The sequence below is a fragment of the Zootermopsis nevadensis genome, unplaced genomic scaffold, assembly GCF_977971745.1.
Source record: "Zootermopsis nevadensis isolate Lab colony 2312 unplaced genomic scaffold, Znev_1.0 Znev_ptg000008l, whole genome shotgun sequence".
In the NCBI taxonomy this organism is placed as follows: domain Eukaryota; kingdom Metazoa; phylum Arthropoda; class Insecta; order Blattodea; family Termopsidae; genus Zootermopsis; species Zootermopsis nevadensis.
In genome coordinates this window covers 6,471,704-6,489,305 of record NW_028259140.1, presented here as the reverse complement: position 1 = coordinate 6,489,305, position 17,602 = coordinate 6,471,704, and the positions used below count along the sequence as shown (strand labels likewise).

The following is a 17,602-nucleotide window of genomic DNA, read 5'->3' as shown; positions in this document are numbered from 1 at the left end:
TCTCGAAGCTTCTCATTAGCGCCGGTGATACTGCAATTTGCTCTGCTAATTACTAATTATCATGCCTCCTTTTATGTAGCAGGTTGTAATTTGCACAGTCTTCAATACCAATAGGATTCATTATCTCTGTAAAATCTCGATTCTTTATTGACATAATATATTTTGTGACAACGGTATAATGTTCACTACTAGTTTAAACCAACGCAAATATTATAATACATGTAAAAATATTAGTTAATATTGAAAAGATTATATTTTTTTGATTGAATATAAAATACATTATGTGTAATATATATATAATACATTTTAGGGTTAACGTGCATTTTGGGGGGGTTGGTTTAATAAGGGACAAAATGAGTAAAAAAATGTACAAATAATCAGGATAGCCAGTCTGTGGGTCGAGATTCGATATAGAGACTTCCTAAGAACATAGCAGAGTTACCAACCGTTCGAGCGTGACATTCCTTTATACTGAATGGTAAAGCACAGTTCAAGTTTATGAACAGCAGTGGTAATAAACAGGCCTTAACTGCGTGGAGCAAAGCCTTTCTTGAGAAGCATGCGTTCTACACGTCTGGCCCGCCTCATCGTTCCCTATTTTATATCTCCAATGATATTTTATAAACAATATAATCATGAGCAGCAGGGATCTCTGAAACGTCGGTAACTTATTTCAGACTACACGGTGCTACAACCAAGAAGACAAATATCTTCGTACTCACCACCACAAAAACCTCAGATACTACTAAGCAAAACAAATAAAAAACTATCTGAATTATAAATGTCAAAATTATGTCTTCATAACTAGTGAAATGTCTTCAGACCGTCATTTCCAAGTCATCGGCGCACTTTCTTGCAGTTTCATGACGCAATAAGTTACTGTACATCATCTCCTGCACACTCTTTTCAGCATCAGTTAATACAGCCAATAAGCTATTAATGCCAATGAGGCGAATCGAGAATCGGAAACAGGATAAAGACGATTTTTTCCTTATAACAATGCAACTTACTCGTGGTTTCACATCGTCACTTCTTCTGCTGTAGATTGTTCCGCGAAGCGTGACTTTTCCGTCTAGGAAATCGCAACTGAACGCCATCAACCAGCAAAGACATTAATTGCCTCAAAGTGACAGCGGACTTGCGGTCCGGGTCACTCTGATGGGTTGACACATACTTCGTAGGGCTTGAATCTAAACGCTGGACTCAGACGTTGGCTTTGGCAGTTATGGCTTGAGCCCTTACATTATTTACTGTCTTCGGCTAATATTCCAAGTATTCATGTGGCCTCTTCTGGTGAGATTTGAGGTTCTCACGGCGGCGAGTATGAACACTGATATTTTCAGGGTTGTAGCTCCGTGTAGTCTGGTAGAAGATTACCGACGTTTCAGAAGTACTTGCTAGTCTTGCTGTTTACGATTTAATTGTACACAGAAGATTTCATGCTCTCATGTCATAATACGAGGACCGCTGAATTGATTTCGTTTTAATCTTATCTTTATGGTTTTGCTCGTCCATAGGGTGCATTAGCAGTTAGACCAAAAGCGCCAATATATTTACGCTGTGCGTTCAATTCGTAGGTAGCTAATTTGATTTTGTTAAATGTTTCTCAGAAACACATATTTGAAATTAAAGCTGTATATATTAATGCCGTGTATATATGACGTCATGTAGGCATACACATTTGTTTTAGATTGAATAGATATTGAGAAAATAGGTTAATATATTTTTGAAATTAGTGTGTAATTGGAATTCTGTTCGATCAGTTGCATCTAAATGAAATTATTTACACAATACTTAACCCTTGGAAGCCAAAGATCGTCCAAATAACATATAAGATTTCAGTTCGTACCGCAAAGAAAACAACACTTAACCATTACAAATACTTGTTAATGATGTTTAAGGAAATAATCCATTTAAAGTGAGAATTATATGAAATCGAAACATGAAATAAGTGGTATTTATAGGTGCTATTTGGGTTTAAAGGGTTGACGTGGACCGATAGTATCACATGCCATCCGAGTCAGTCCAGATGTTTCTGACTTTCAACTTTTAGGCTGACGGGCAACTTCCACATTATGCCTTTGTTACGTGTGTGACTACGTTTCAGTTCCTGTTGTTTTGCATTAGAATTAGAAACGGCAGGCAAGAGCAAATGCACGTGGGCTGGGGGACGAAGTGGAACGTGCCGGTAAGAGAGATGAGCAGAGTTGTGAAACTGTGCGGCAGCTAAAAAAAGCTGTAGCCCGCACGATAAATAACGACATTGTACTCCGGTGGCCGGCCACCGTAGCGGAGGACAAGGATGGGCGGGTGGCACACGGGGGTCTCGCGGGGGGAGAGGAGTCATCACCACAGGAATTTGTCAGGATGTCTGTCGGCATGAAATATTGGTAAGAGGACCTCTTCTAGTTTAATAAGATTTGGCGGCGTTATTTCTTGGCTGTGGTTTGCGGTGAGGCTGTTTCTTTTCTCTCTTCATTCTTGTTTTCTCATCTATATTACACCTGAGTATGGACTGCTGGATGTCGTAATATTGGGTTTCAGCATTGACGCTACACCAATTCGTTTCAGTCCAAATTTAGACGAGGATAGTTACGTTCAAAGTGAAGTTTAGTGTTGAATAACCCACAGCAAAACTGACGAAGAATGTCTAATCGTTGTGTTAGGGCAGGTTGTTCGAATGGTTCATCATTCCACTCATCCTGTGCCCACTTAATTTTACCTGTTGTTTTACATGATTCCGAAACTTGGTCTCTTACACTGTAAGAAGGAAAAATGAAAATTTTGAGAAAGTTTGGCCCTAAGAGGAAGAAAGTATCAATAGGCTGGAGAAAGAAATATCATACTGAAATATTTAATATTTTACACTCTTTACAAAAACATTATTATGGTGATTAAACAAGAAGGATGCGATGGACAGAGAGGACAGTTACATAGGAGAGATGATAAATGCAGTCGTAAAACCTGAAGGAAAGAGATCACTTTAAAGACCTAATTGTAGATAGGAGAATAATGTTAGGATGAATCTTAAATAAATATAACGTGAGTGAGTGAAATGACCCAGTGGCGGGCCCTCGTGCACATGGTAACAACTCTTTGGACCACATAAATTTAAAAATCCTGGCTATACTTAGCTTCAGAACGCCGTATTTGAAGTAAACTAGGAGTCGTGGGGTATTCCGAGATATAATTTTTATGCATTTATCTACAGAAGTTCACAATCACATTTACGCGTGCTATCATATTAGGTTTGTTTTTAAATATCTAATATTTACTCTGTTTTTGATAAGGTTTCTATTTTACGCATTTTCCTAATGGTGAAACAGGATGTGATCTGTGTTTCTCTCTATTTTATTGGCTTTTTCTGTTCTAATCTTTAGAATAATTTAACTAAGCTCTGTAATTTAATTATTTTTTCGGACCCCTCTTATTCTTCGCAAATTGTGGCGATTAAAACTGTGGCAGGTAAAAATTGTTTAAATGTCTTAGGGTTTAGATTCTAAATGGCAGAACTTTAGTCTGAAATACAAACCCTCGTCATCTGTCATCTCTCCTTTGTGTAGACCTCACGGTAATTTCAGACGGCAAGCTAGAAAATTCGACTTCCAAACACTGCAAGGGAGGAAGCTGCTCATTGGCTTACTCTTGTAACTTTCCCATTACGTAACTTGTATCAGTATATATAAAATACGCGTAAATATAGACCATACGCGCAGCGCTGCTTTTATCAGTTGCTCATATAGCGAGCTTATAATGGGCTGGGCTTACACCGTGGATGGTCACAAATATGGTGGAGTCGGAGCTCAGAGAATAATATTAAAATAGATCTTTGTAAGACAGAGATAATTTAAATCCAATTAAATTGTGTGAGATTTGAGTTTCTCACCTGTCTCCACTGGAGGGATTTGGTGTTAACTTTATTGAACCTGAGGGCTTTCATTGAATCTCATTTAGAAGTTTTTACAGTGAATTGGCCACGTAAGTAAAACTGGGTTTATTTGAGTTTAGTCGAATGTAAATCCTCAGTGCGTCATTTGAAGAGGCAATCACGACAATAAAAATGTTTTATTACACGACAAATAAAATTCATATAGTCCTAAGATATGGACTGGCCCACTGTTTTGAAAACGCTGACCTGTTTTCTACTTAAGAAACAGTGATCAGATTTGTATCTTCAGATTTTTTTTTTCACTTTTTCAAAACAGAATAAAAGTGAACGTAACAAGGCATTTGCATATTTCCTTGTTACTGAGAATTCAATGACTCTATCTTCTGTTACCTGGTGACCAATTACATTCCTTTCGTGATCTTTTTCCGTTCTCACCGCCTTCCACGACGAAGTTATCAGCTCATTTCACAAGAATTTCAGAGGTACTAAATGGGTATCGCGACTTTTTCAACCATAAAAAAATACATAATTGAAAATCCTGACACTTAAATTGTTTTTTTTCGCACGTTCTCAGGATAACTGGTCCTGCCTGACGTATTGTTGAGTGTGGCTTGCTGCGTGGTGGGCCAGATTCTTTGCCCCACAGCTAGACACGTCTGGCGTCCGATTTAACACGCTGTCACTTCACTTGGACGGAGACACTCGTCACGGGTAAGTACACCACACTCCTGTTCATATTGTAACGCACCACAAACTTGCAGTATACTGCCTGCTTCAGTCCTGTGCCACTAAACGTACTTCCGTTCTGGCCCATATCTTAATCAGCCTGTTGAACACGCCAATATTAAATGAATGAGAGAGAGAGAGAGAGAAGTAGTGACAGACTTTACGTTTACTTGGGGGGGGGGGGGAGAGAATGTTCGGGCATGAATGTTCCCAGGCAGTGCCCACTCGTCCTCTTGATAAATATAAAGGCAGATGAAAGAGAATATAAGACGTTAGAAAGTGGAGATGTAGAATGATGAGAAGGGTAGAAAATAAGGGAAGGAGCAGGTTCTTACCAAATTCGGTGTTGATATTATCCATGGGAGGGCACTGATTTGTGGAATGTTGATACTAACTTGGGAATTATTTTGTGGCGAAATTTTGGGAGGGCTGCATAAGAGGCATGTAGCGAAAAGCGGAATTTGGGTACAAAATCAGCATTTGCTATAATGAGAAGAAAAACCACGCTAAACGTTGATCGATTTAGCCGCTCGAAGAAACTTCCGGATGCATATTGACGTCTAGTCAGTAATTAGACACTAAATATAATTCCCGTCTGTGCCATTGCTTTATTTTCAGTTTACAGGCGGATTTGTAAAAGTTTCAAGTTTATAAATATTTCGCAATTCAATTCTTACCGCAAAGAAAACATGATATTACGTGGACCAGTTGGTTAATGCTGTTTGAAGGAGTAAAAGGTTTTTATATTGAGAATTCATGATTGTGATAATATTTTAGTGTCTGTAAAACAGAAAATATTTGACACAGAGAACAAAGAAAGTAAGTTGACCACTTTGCAGAGTTTCTGTTTTGTTTTCTTGTTTCGATCTCATTTTGATGGTTTCAGAGGATTCTGTTCAACCAATATTTGAACTTATAAGTTGTGCTCCACATTCCACCATATTCTACCGTGTTCCGGCAGGTGCAACCGAGTATGGAAGACAACCAAGGTCATATTTTTGTGGACCGAGGGGGGGGGGGTCTACCCGCCACCCCTTATAGAAACAAAAGCCCATTGTTCATAGAAAGCGTTTGCATGCCTGTAACTCGTAAGAGAAGTTATTTGACGCGTGATCTGCTATTTATTATTTTATATAGTCATAATAAACGTACATACATGTTATAATACAAGTGAGAAAAATCGGAAATATTTTACTTACCGGTGGTAATGTGTGATAATCATGGAACAGATTTCTGCTTGAGAAGGAAATAATTACTTATGTGATCAGGTAATATTTTGAACTGAACGTTATCGGGTGTTCCTGAAATTTATTACCCTCTCGAGTTCTTCGTAAGTGTGATGATGTTGCTGCTCGCTTTGCAGGGTGTGTGTGTATTACACAAAACGAAGTTTCATTCCCAAATACTAAATCAAATATAAATCCATTCATTAGTTTGGGTAATTAAACAAAACAGCTGATATATGCAACGATCACGCTGTGCATTTCGAGGGATGAATGCTAAATACGAGGCGCGTCCACAAAGTAAGTTTCCCACTCGTCCCACAGCTAGCAAACCTTATATTGCGCGAAGCGACTGTGCGTACGTGATAGAGCAATGACGTAGCATGGCGCATGCACTAACGGTACTTCCAGCGTTCTCACAGTAGCATCGTTGCAGCTGTTGAAGATGGAGGTTCTTATTCCAGCTCCCGCCGACTGTGAAGTGCGGTCAGTGATAACGCTAGGCCGCACACGGCTCGACGGACAGCAAGTCTCCTGCAGGAGTTCAGCTGGGAGGTGTTTAATCATCCACCCTACAGCCCGGACCTCGCTCCCAGTGATTTCCATCTTTTCCTACACCTCAAAAAATTCCTGTCCGGTCAGCGTCAGCGTTTTGAGAATGACAGAGAGGCGGAGATGGTTGTCACACAGTGGTTCCAATCCCAGGCGGCAGACTTCTACGACACAGGTATTCAAAAGTTGGTTCCACGGTATGACAAATGTCTCAATTCCGGTGGCGAATATGTTGAAAAATAGCTGGACACTTGCTGTATCTGTTGCAATAAATATTTCCATGAAATTGTGTTTTGTTTCTGTAAACGGCCCCAGGGAAACTTACTTTGTGGACGAGCCTCGTAATAACATACTGAGTTCCGACTTTTGAGACAGAAGCAGTGTATAAATTTGAGGTTCTACAGTTTACTTGAGGCACAGACTATACTTACTATCGTTACTGACTGGAATAAAATACATGGAGTGAAAGAATATCGGTAGCTAGCGACAGAAATCGTTGGCGACAAGAAGGAATCTCCCACGATCTGAAGCCGAGGTCGAGCGTGACTGAGTGACTGGAGACGTGATACTAGAATGCAGAACGAAACGATTCCTCCAGCAGGTGCCACAACTAGCGCGAGGTAAGGTTATGTCATGGCTGTCTCTGCTAAAGGTGGTAGGTAAGGCGGTAACAGTAGTTGAAAGTAGTCGAGCTAGCTAGCTGGTGGAAAGAATTGCTTTTATTGTCGGCAGGAAATGATTCGTCCTTAATTTAACGTTGTCATTCTATTTCTAAGTATAGTCTGTTTATATGAACAGCACACTTCAATTGTGCTTAGATTTCTGTGAGCAGCGTGTTTAGCCTTTAAACAAAAAAAAAAGTGTCATCTGCTTTAACAACCAGAAGTTTTACATTTTCTACACAGTGTATTTATTGGTGTTACGTGTGGTTTTAAGAATAAATAGCTATTATTTCCTTAAGCAGCATTAACAATTTGATCTTTGTAATGGAGCCTTGTTTGCTTTTATTCAATATAATAAATTAATTTTTGGATTATATTTAGACGAGCTTCGGCTTCAGAGAGTTAACAAATTTCTTTGTGTCTGTTTAAATTATTAAATTGGTAGATAAAAATCCCGACTACATAACTACTTATATGTAATTTTTAATTATTCAATAATAATCCATACATAATAACTTATAATTTTGAATATGATCCTGCAATCTCGCACCGGAATGCATAACAAATTCATAACATAGAAACGAGTAGATAATATGATAAAATTAAAATAAGCTAATAGGATTTGAGTTTTTCACGGCGACGAGTCTGAAGTCTTCTGAGTTGTTACGGCGTGTAGTCTGGTGGAAATTTACCGACGTTTCAGAGGTCCCTGCTGCCTTCATCGTCAGAGAAATTATGGAGGCAGCAAGGAGCTCTGAAACGTCAGTAAACTTTACCAGACTGAAGAAGATTTTCATCTTCTCATTCGACTGTTCCCAGTAAGGTTATTTTACACTTGATCACGCTTAATGCTGATCCGTAAGAAGAAGTGCTGGCCCTAGCATTGTGTCTCTTCTTGATGTGAACGGGTGATTGACGAAGGGAAGCGAGAGACAGCAGAGCTCATTACAGGGTATCAGCAGGACAGCCCGGTGAAGGGATAGGTTCACTGACGTTGCGATACGAACAGCGACTGTTAATTGTAGTGGTCATCGCTGCTACATCCAGCTGACCTCGTAGTCAAGGACAAGAAATGCTTGGGGAGAAACATTGTGTCAGTACAATTCTCTCGAGTTTCCTTTCAATAGTGAAGATCTCTAACTTTAAATGCCAATGCCGGAAAGAAAGACGATTTTTAACTGTGTACAGTTCAGTTTCTTAGACGAGACCGCTGTTAACACAATGCGCAGAGGATTCGGACGAGTCAAGTGAAATAGGTAAAGAATTAAAGGAACCGTGGATTAGTTCAACTGCATCTTAACCACTTAAGTATTCCACCGCAAGTAGAATTTGAACTCCCACGGTTCTTGCTTTCACTTCCCCTTATGCGCTCACGCATTGATCAGCTGCAACATAAAATAATTGAACTATATACATCTTCACTGTTAGGTGCTTAGACACAGAGGTAGACGTTTGGAAGCGTTTTACATCTATGCAAATGGGATACCGCCGTTATAAATTTACTGTACATTTTATCAAATTATGTATTAGTTAACTAAGACTAGAAAAGATGTCGGACCGTTTGTTACAAACCTAATTTTCCCTACAAGCGAACAGTAAAGTTTATTATTTATATTGCTAAATACTGTACAGCCTTACAATTTACACAACATAAGACCGTATCGAAGTGGCATTACAGAAAAGCTAAAAACATTTACAGTAAAAATATGAAGTATGTCTTCCAAGTCAGTCTGCCATTAAAATACGCCCTGCATAATGCATGAAATTAGTCAGCGTGATATACTTACATCTAATTATCATTAAATATAACGCATTTACTGTATGTATGTATAGTATGTTAATATACAAATATACTACCAACAGGTATATTACATCGTCAGTGTAAAAGAAACTTCTGCCCTAGGAATAGTAAATGTTTTTGTTGTTGCTTTCTACGGGGCTTCGACTAAATACCAGTCAAGTAAACATTTCTCCGCTGTTTTCTGTTTTGTCCAGTGAAGGTCAGTGTGATGACCCCAATTTCGCTGAAAGTGTACTTCCGCCTGTCTTAATTCAGATTTATAAACTCCAGCAACAGAGATGCTGTTGGACACAGTCACTGCAGCTCCAACAGTATGAATAATGAACACGTCAGTGGGAATCTGAATAAAATACTGAAAAGCAAAAAGTTAAGTTTTGTTTTAAAATAATTGAAACGCGGATGGAATTTGCTACACATGAATGACCAAATTGTATATCGCATGGTCATATTATTTCATGAGTAGAATTTCTTTCTTTCTTTCTTTCTTTCTTTCTTTCTTTCCTTGACTGTTCTCCGCTTTCCGCCTCTCCCATTCTCTCCCTTTCGTTATGTAAAGTTTTCATTTTCCTTTACTCTAGCGTTTGGTATTTTATTTCTAAAAGGAGAGGATATAAGGGTGTTCCCTTATATCCTCTCTTGCCATATGACCTATCGTTTCCAATTAACTATATAAGGATTTCCATTTATCGAATCTGCTACATTTTTCGATATTTCTCCTTGCATAGGCCATGCGCCCATTCTGACTTATTTTAAATCCCTGGAGAAAGTCAATTATTAATATTTCTGCTGGTTCAATGTGCACATATTCAATACCGTAACTGATTTCCGAGCATAAAGTCGCCGGGACTTGAACCCGCGAATCTTCTAGTTTGTTTCACAACAATTTGTGTTGATTTTTCTAAGAGGAACGTCTTTCGAATTACGACGCATTGATGGTTTGGCCGCTGTTGGTCTCTCTGGCGCTGTTTCCAGGTCCTCGACACAACAAAGCTATCAAGAAACGCTAATTGACTATTGATCCCGCCAGAACGAGAAGAGAACGCCATGTTCTCGCTATCAATTATAGATCGATACCACATCCTGGACGCTACACCACATGTCCGTACTTTCACACATACCATCGTCCTGGTAGCTGTGTCAGAGTTCAAAACCCGTTGCTTGCTCTGGAATATTAAGAGATGTGTATTTTTCTTTCCCTGTTTCTCATCCCAAAAATATAAACTTCTTCCTGCCTTCTATAACAACGTAAATATTAAAATTATGCAAAACTATAGTAATGTACTGGTTGTTTTCTATGAATATGGAACTTACTCTGTAATTCTCAAAGAAGAACATTGAAGTGTCTCCCCCAATACCAAATGTTACGAAAATCCGTTCGGTCGTACTCGAGTTGTTACTTGTTTATAGAAAGGTGGGCGGACAGAGGTCACGAACGCGCCTATAAATTGGTAATCGCACAGGAAATTGGAAAATTAAATCGAAATTAAACTTCAGTACCGGTATAATTAAGAAAATATTAAACAGAAAAAGTTCGTTTTGACACTTTTGTCATTGGTTTCCTCTTGCTGTAGCCTATTAATGACGCTCAATTAATTTAATTATACATGTACCGTTGAATTAAAAAAATAAAGTCGAATGAACCTGAAACGAGCGGTTAAAACACATTTTGAACTAGGTTCAGTCCCTGCAATTGCCTGGTTGGAATGAGGAAAACCACATAGGCATTACGTGCCGGAAACCAACTGGGCGTTTGGTAGATTTATGATTATGCTGATAAAGTTAAAATTATGTACATTCCTGTTATGATGTTTATATTTAAGAACTCTACAAATTTAAATACGTTAACTTTATTGGTAACGTGGCGACATTCCTTTCCATTTAACGACAGTCAGCCTGCAACAAATGTTACATTTAACCCAAAGTCTTAGTTCAAATTAAAAATAATATCAATGCCATGCCATGGCATGTTCAGTTCTTTCCCGTGGCCTTCCAGAGACATGCGTAAAGTAGTTCGAATACGAATGTCCTGTTGCTTCGTTTGTCACAGAATGCGTTCTGTGCATGTCGCTGTGTCCCCTAGTACACTAGCGACACTCAGCGGATGACACTCAAATACGCTTGTCAAGTTGTCATTTGTTTTCGACTTTTATAAAGGTTTAGAAGCGGGCAGGCCATGTTTTAGGTTGTGTTTGTTCCAGAAGAATTGTTAGTGTGACGTGTAACAACTTGTTGTGTTGTAGTGCTTATCAAAATGAGGTTTATTAACGGTGTGAAAAGTGTATGAAAGTATGTTTAATGTTATCAGATATAACAGTGCACCGAGAGAGTTTGAAAGGATCGGTTCCTTGTGAATGTAGAACAATGCAGTGGTGCGCGCGCATAAGTACGTTCATCTCCGTAGGAATGTTGAACATTAGATGTGAACTGCGTAATGTGTTTGTTCGAAAGAAGAATGCAGGGAGGTGCTTGACTATAAAACACTACTCATTATTGCAATTTCGACAATTAGAAGGTAAGAACAGCATCCCTAACCTATGTTGCTTTGTTGAAGAACTGCATAAGTCTCATACACCGTCATTATGATAGAATTGCGTAATACTGTTTTGGTTGCTAAGAAGCGTGTCTTTGGGATAACAACTATTAATTTTAATATTCGATTAAAATATGAACCATTTATTTAATTCAGCTTGTTTATGTTGTTTTTTCCTTATGTGTTTATACTGCAATTTCTCATGCCCACTTTCCTCTCTGCACTGTCGTAATGTAGAGTCAACTCAATGAATACATTATATATCTCAGGTTCAAAAATGGATGAGGAGGTGAGGTTATTATTCTTACCAGTTACAAGGTACACCCTGCGTATAGAGGAGGGTTACTAGCGTTTCTATATTATTTCAACCCAGTATGGGGGGGAACTGTCTTCTGTACTGCAGGATCCTATATTGGAGATTTAGTGACTATAGAAATAATATTCAATGCTGCAAACTGTGATTTTAATATACAAAGATTTTGACAGAGTGTGGGTACATTGTGTTAAGTCCCACATTTAATCCTTTTAGGCGTAGTGGAAGCCACGTAACTACGTGTGTCAGTTGGTATAACGTTCGCTGGCTTAGTATTTCCCAACATTTTGTATTTAAGGTACTTCTGTGGTTCTCATAATGAGCTACTATTATTGTAGTCCGCAATAAGCAGCGACTATCAGAAGTACGGTGTAGGAAATTAATTTATAATTATTATTTTAATAATTATCGCTGTTTAAGGGGTTCATTTACTTCTTAGTTGTGTGTCCTCTTTTAGCACATTTATAAAGGTGGCTTTAATCTTAAACATTACAAGTTTTCCACTAAATTTTGTTTCAGTAAAACGATCAAATTTTTAAAAATGCATGTATATGATTTGTGGAATATTAACAAATTAAATTCCCCTGTTCCTGCTCATTTTCGTATATAAGCTGTAGTTCTTCATTTCTGGTTGCTCATCAGACAGATTTCTTGACGATGGCTGGCTTCTGGGGTGTTGTGCCATGTAGTTTCAGGGCCCTCATGGTTGGGGCAACAGGCGCCTCTGAAACGTCGGTGAATTCCTACTAGAATACACGGCGCAAGAACCCAGAAGATAAATATCTCATACTTTGCGTAAAATCTCATAATATTCTTAATGTATCACAGAACGATTTGAAATTACTTAAATGTTCTGTTGAAGCTGAAGGTGGAACTAAGACAATCTGGTTTAGTTTCAGAATCAGGAATTTAAATAAACTGAAACTTGCTGACTCGTTATTACATTGTATTAAATTTCATTTCATTCCTCCATTCTCGTAATTTAAAATCCCATTGAGAATATAAGATCATGAGTTATAGAATATTTACTTTCAAGTTTGCTAAAATAATTATCATTTACTTAGTGGATATAGAAAGATAAGAAACGACTTATCAGATTCTGTACAATACATGCTTGAACAAACAGCAGTAATTTTGCTTGAAAGTGGCTTTGAAATAGTACAAACGTGTGTATTATTAATTTAAGAAAGTATTATCATAGAATAACCTTAAAGTCATGGTTTTCCTAGCCGTTGGGTAGCCGGAACCTTTGTAGGAATCGTGTTGTCATGTTTCGCGGTGAGGGGGGGGGGGGGGGGTTATGGGGATGTAAACGAGTCTAGCCTGAATCATTTTCTGCAGTATGAAAGTTGACCTGAAGGGAGGGGTTGGAGCGGTTGATTTGTGAGGCCGAGGTCACCCAATGTCCTCCCATTATTTTTACCTGTGATCGGTCTAGTTGGTCTCACGGGGCCTTCTAGTGCCGTAACTATCAAACTGATGGAATCTTTACCGCCAGTGAATGTGTCTACTGGGGGCGGTGTCCGTCTTCGGTATGTACAGCCGCTCTTGTTGTACCGACCCAGTAGTTTCATCGGCGGTATAATCCATTAATGAATTATGTACATTTTGTATTTTTCGTTTTTAGTTTATCTGAGTTGATACGTGTTGATGAAATGATGGTTTGGTAGAGGTTAACTTTAATCTTTTGTTCTAATAAAGCCACGGTGGTCTAGCGGATAGAACGCTGGCCTTGTAATCCTGGGGTCTCGGGTTCCATTCCCGGCGGTGCCCGAATTTATAACTTGTGTTGGGCAAGGCCGTGGTCTAGGCAACACGGAGTTTTCCTCCGGGGGCTTCCCCGGTTTCTCCGTGGCATCCCAACAATTACTCCATTCACACACAGAAGAAGGCAATGGCAAACCACTTCTGAATCATCTGCCAAGAACGTATATGTACAGGTCCCAGTCCGAGAAAAGGATGGAAGGATCCTGTTCGTTTGGACCTGTTGTCAGACAGAACACTAAATAATAAAAAACCATATATATCATAAAGAAATACACAGCGGCTGTGACAGATGATAGTAGGAAGTATGGCCTTGAAAATTAATTACATATTGAACACTCATCGCCAGACTGTAGGGTAAAATCCGTATGTAAATTTTACTAATGCATTTCTTAAAGTCCGGCACAATTAAAGTCGTTGGGAAAGACGGTAACAAAAAAGAATTGCATTCACACGGAAATTAAGAGCAGACTGTTAAAGATAACGAATTGTTTAAACTATTTTTTGTTTTATTTTCATGGACGAAACTGAACTGTGAGATGTGTGGGTGACAGGATTTTCGATAAAGTTTGAATTTTATTCGCCTTAAATAATGGTAATGGTAATTATTATGAACATAATCGTCTTCACGAATTTCTTAGCAATAATCTTGTTCTTTCCCGGGAGTACAGCGCGGCCGGAGCGTGAACGCTGACCATTTTACACCACCTAGTGCCGAGGTTAAGAATGAGTATGAACTGCATCCCTTCTGCGCCAAAGCGCCTATATGGCGTGTAGCGGAACAGTTTTACTTATACTAAGGCTTCGTAGCCTTCAGTAATATAAACATTTTATACAATGCTGATATTCGTGGTATTGTGTGTTTTCAGGATAAAAGCCATCAGATTTTGTGAGGTTTACTACGAGATTTTGTTTATTAACATCACTGATATCACACAGTCTCTTGCGTTATGTGATTTACATTAATAATTTAAAGAGGCAGAACGCTTTAGGCCCAGAGGGTCCCGAATAAAACTTAATATTACATTGTATTACAGACCGGTTAAAATTTTCTTTAAGTTGCGACATCGCAGTGTAAGCCAGGAGCCTTGCCATCAGTGTAGTAATTTCGTACATTCTTCGTCGTAACAGATGTAATAATACCTTTCATAATTGAATAACATTTTACGACGATGAGAGATTGATTTCTTATTCTGCGCAATACCCAATACTAAGAAGAATAAACGAAGGTTTTGTTTCTAACCTGAACTGTTTTTATTTGTTCTTTGTTTTTAACACACACTTCGCCCCGCAATTTTTTAATTCTGGATTTAAGAAATATGTGACGTTTCTCACGACAGCACTGACCAGGTCACGACTGAATTTTTCTCACGTGTCCAATAGGCTAGTCAAGGACCTAATGAGGTATGGCCGTCGGGTAGTGAATACCTGCGGCCTCAGGGTATCATGGGACCTCAAACAAGTTAATTTTATTGTAATACGTGGCTTGGGATGTAACACTGCTTGTTAAGTTTTGCTTTTAACGTTAGGGCGTTTGCTAAATTTACCGTCATCAAAGTCTACCGAATACTAGCAGTTTTGTTTAATTTATTTCGAACTAAATTTAGTTAAAACAAAATATTTTATAATGAACTACAACGTTATCGTGGTTTTCATGTTCAGACAACTAATTTATCGTATTTAAGAATGTTTCCAATCCTTAACACTTTTAGATTACTTTCACTTTTGTTACAATGTGGGAAATAAGAATAGATATAGAATTTCAATATGGAAATCGTTCAGAAAATGTCGACTTGAGAAAGCATAAGATGGAAGGAGAGTACTGAAATTTATAATGTTCTTCTGGGATTTAATGTCGTGTCAACTCTTCGGTAGATGACGTTTGTTCAGCCCTGAAGATTGAGACAGCATGATTTTTCGAAACGTTGGCATCTACTGACAAGTCTATACACTGCCAAACTCAGAACACCTCACGGCCATGAAAACCTCGAATCGTCTGGCGACTTCCGAGGTATCCAGTCGCATCAAAACCCTGATGATAGGGACAGAGTTGGTTCCCGAAACGTCGGTTTACTACGGAAACCAGTTAACGCGGCTGATTGTCCGAGAAGATTTTATTGATTGTACTCGCCGCGAAAGTCTCAAATCCTAGATTCTAAGTATACCTATAATCCTACCGTGTCTTTGTTGATTACCCTGTGCATTTGATGACAGACGAAAATTTGTTATACAAAATTTGTTTTAGTTTTTCAATTTGCTCTCATCGGCCGTATGTGGACAGCACAGGTTGAATTAAGGAGAGGAACGAAGCAAAGAAGTGTGGAGGAGAGAGGTGTTTGAAAAATATACCATATAAAATGCTGATGATGGGACATGGAAGAGAGAGAAATTAGAGAAGAAAATATGAGGAAAAAACTTTGTATAATTAATTCAACAAGATGTCGAAGGTAGAAAAACAGTTTTGTGAATGTACGATCCTAATTTTTGACTGTGTTGGGACAGTTTGTTTTATATTGTGCTGATGGCGTGTTTGGAAGGTCCGGTACTTTTTGCCTTGTCGTCCGGTGCTAACAGTCCAGTCTTGTCTGTTATTATGACTGATTGTAAACGACTCATTTAGCAGTCGACACTAATGGTTATGTCTGTTCTTAGGTGGGATAAACTGTCGATTAAGGACATGCTCCGAACTTGTCATGCCATTTACTCAATGGATCCGGGCTCATTAAACCCCAGTTCGGTTATTCGTTATCGGGTTTTTTCTCACCAAACGCTATAGACAGTAGTAAATTATAACATCGGACCCTCATAAACACCATAGTAACAGCATCTTACTGTGTTGTTTGTCATTTGCATCACTTTGTGTCTATAATCAATTTTGTAGAATGCAATTACATTTTTATCTTCTTTATTGATGTTGACATTAGCAACTAAACCTCTGAAGCCGAAGAAAAGTGAGAGACACTATATTTCCAATGGGGGAGGGGTGTGAGGAAGACAATCTTATAGTTAGAAGATTCCCAGGCAATGCCCGCTTGTCCTTCTGGTAAGGTTAAAATAAGGCAGAAGTCGTTAGGGTGATAATTATTGAGAACTTATAACAGAGACCGCGGAATTATGCACGCCTAAATATTTTTTTTTAAATTCAACTTCTATTGAAAAAAATGCACAATTATGAAGATCAGTTTGTTACTGCTGCGTAATAAAATAATAGCTCTTTACACTGAGAATCACATAAGACCCGTAAATACAAACTAATAGAGTTATTGACTGTCGAAAGAGGTAGGACGTGCAGTATATTTACCACTGGGATTTAAAGGCTTAAAGTTTTTGCTATAGAAGGTATGGACGAAGAAATTTATATCATAATTTTAAGGACACACAAATTGTTCACGATATCTGAAAGTGAATAAAATTAACAAACAGTATTATGCACGCTTTTAACTCTTACGCAAATTGCTGCCGAAGTTGTTAGGTCAAAACAAAAACTTAAATTGTAAACAAATTTACAATCGATCATGAGACAATAATTAGCTGACTTCGAAACTTTCTACAGTGTTCCTAGGGAGATGGCACTTACCGTTTTTTACACACAAAAAATGAAATTAGCTACGTGGTCAGTAACCTGCTAATTAAACGTAATCTGTAAGAAAAATGAAGTGGCTCTCTATAGATGTTCAATTTATCGCTAGCAGCTTGCTTGATTAATAAATACAAGAATGCCACACACAGTTCATCGTGCGGTATGTTCTACCAAAGATACTTAGAAGCAGCAGCGCCCTCTTTGATTAACTAATTCTTCGTCATGAGAAGACTCTTAGACCCTGCAGCGTGTCAACTTTTATTTGTACTCTGTTGTTAGTTCCCATGGTTATTTCGTCTTCTCCTCTCCAGGTGACCAGCTATCTGCTTGCATCATTCCAACACAAACTATGATCACATGTTTTCCTCATACGTCGTCGGCGTTTCTACCGTGGAAATTCCGAATTGTCCTCAGGGCACGCATGATAGTTGCTGGAATTTTTTTTACATCTATCCTAGTGGCAATGAAAGGGAAGACCTCTTCAAAGCATGTGACACTGAGAGAAGGCTGTACCGCGATTCGTGACGTGGTGAAAAATCGTGACCCGTTCTTGTCCCCTATC

The 17,602-nt window shown here is 38.5% G+C and overlaps 1 long non-coding RNA gene across 2 annotated transcripts in view; it reads left to right on the top strand.

Annotated features, from left to right (window-relative positions):
• The window catches only part of LOC110829823 (uncharacterized), a 371,352-nt gene that overhangs the window by 159,402 nt on the left and 194,348 nt on the right, over positions 1-17,602 (top strand). Inside the window, exon 4 of one of the 2 annotated variants that reach the window (XR_015534118.1) lies at positions 4,464-4,600. This is a non-coding gene — a long non-coding RNA (uncharacterized LOC110829823). Of the gene's footprint in view, positions 1-4,463; positions 4,601-10,839; positions 11,366-17,602 lie in introns of those variants that run through there. The other variant, XR_015534119.1, reaches the window with a different exon arrangement.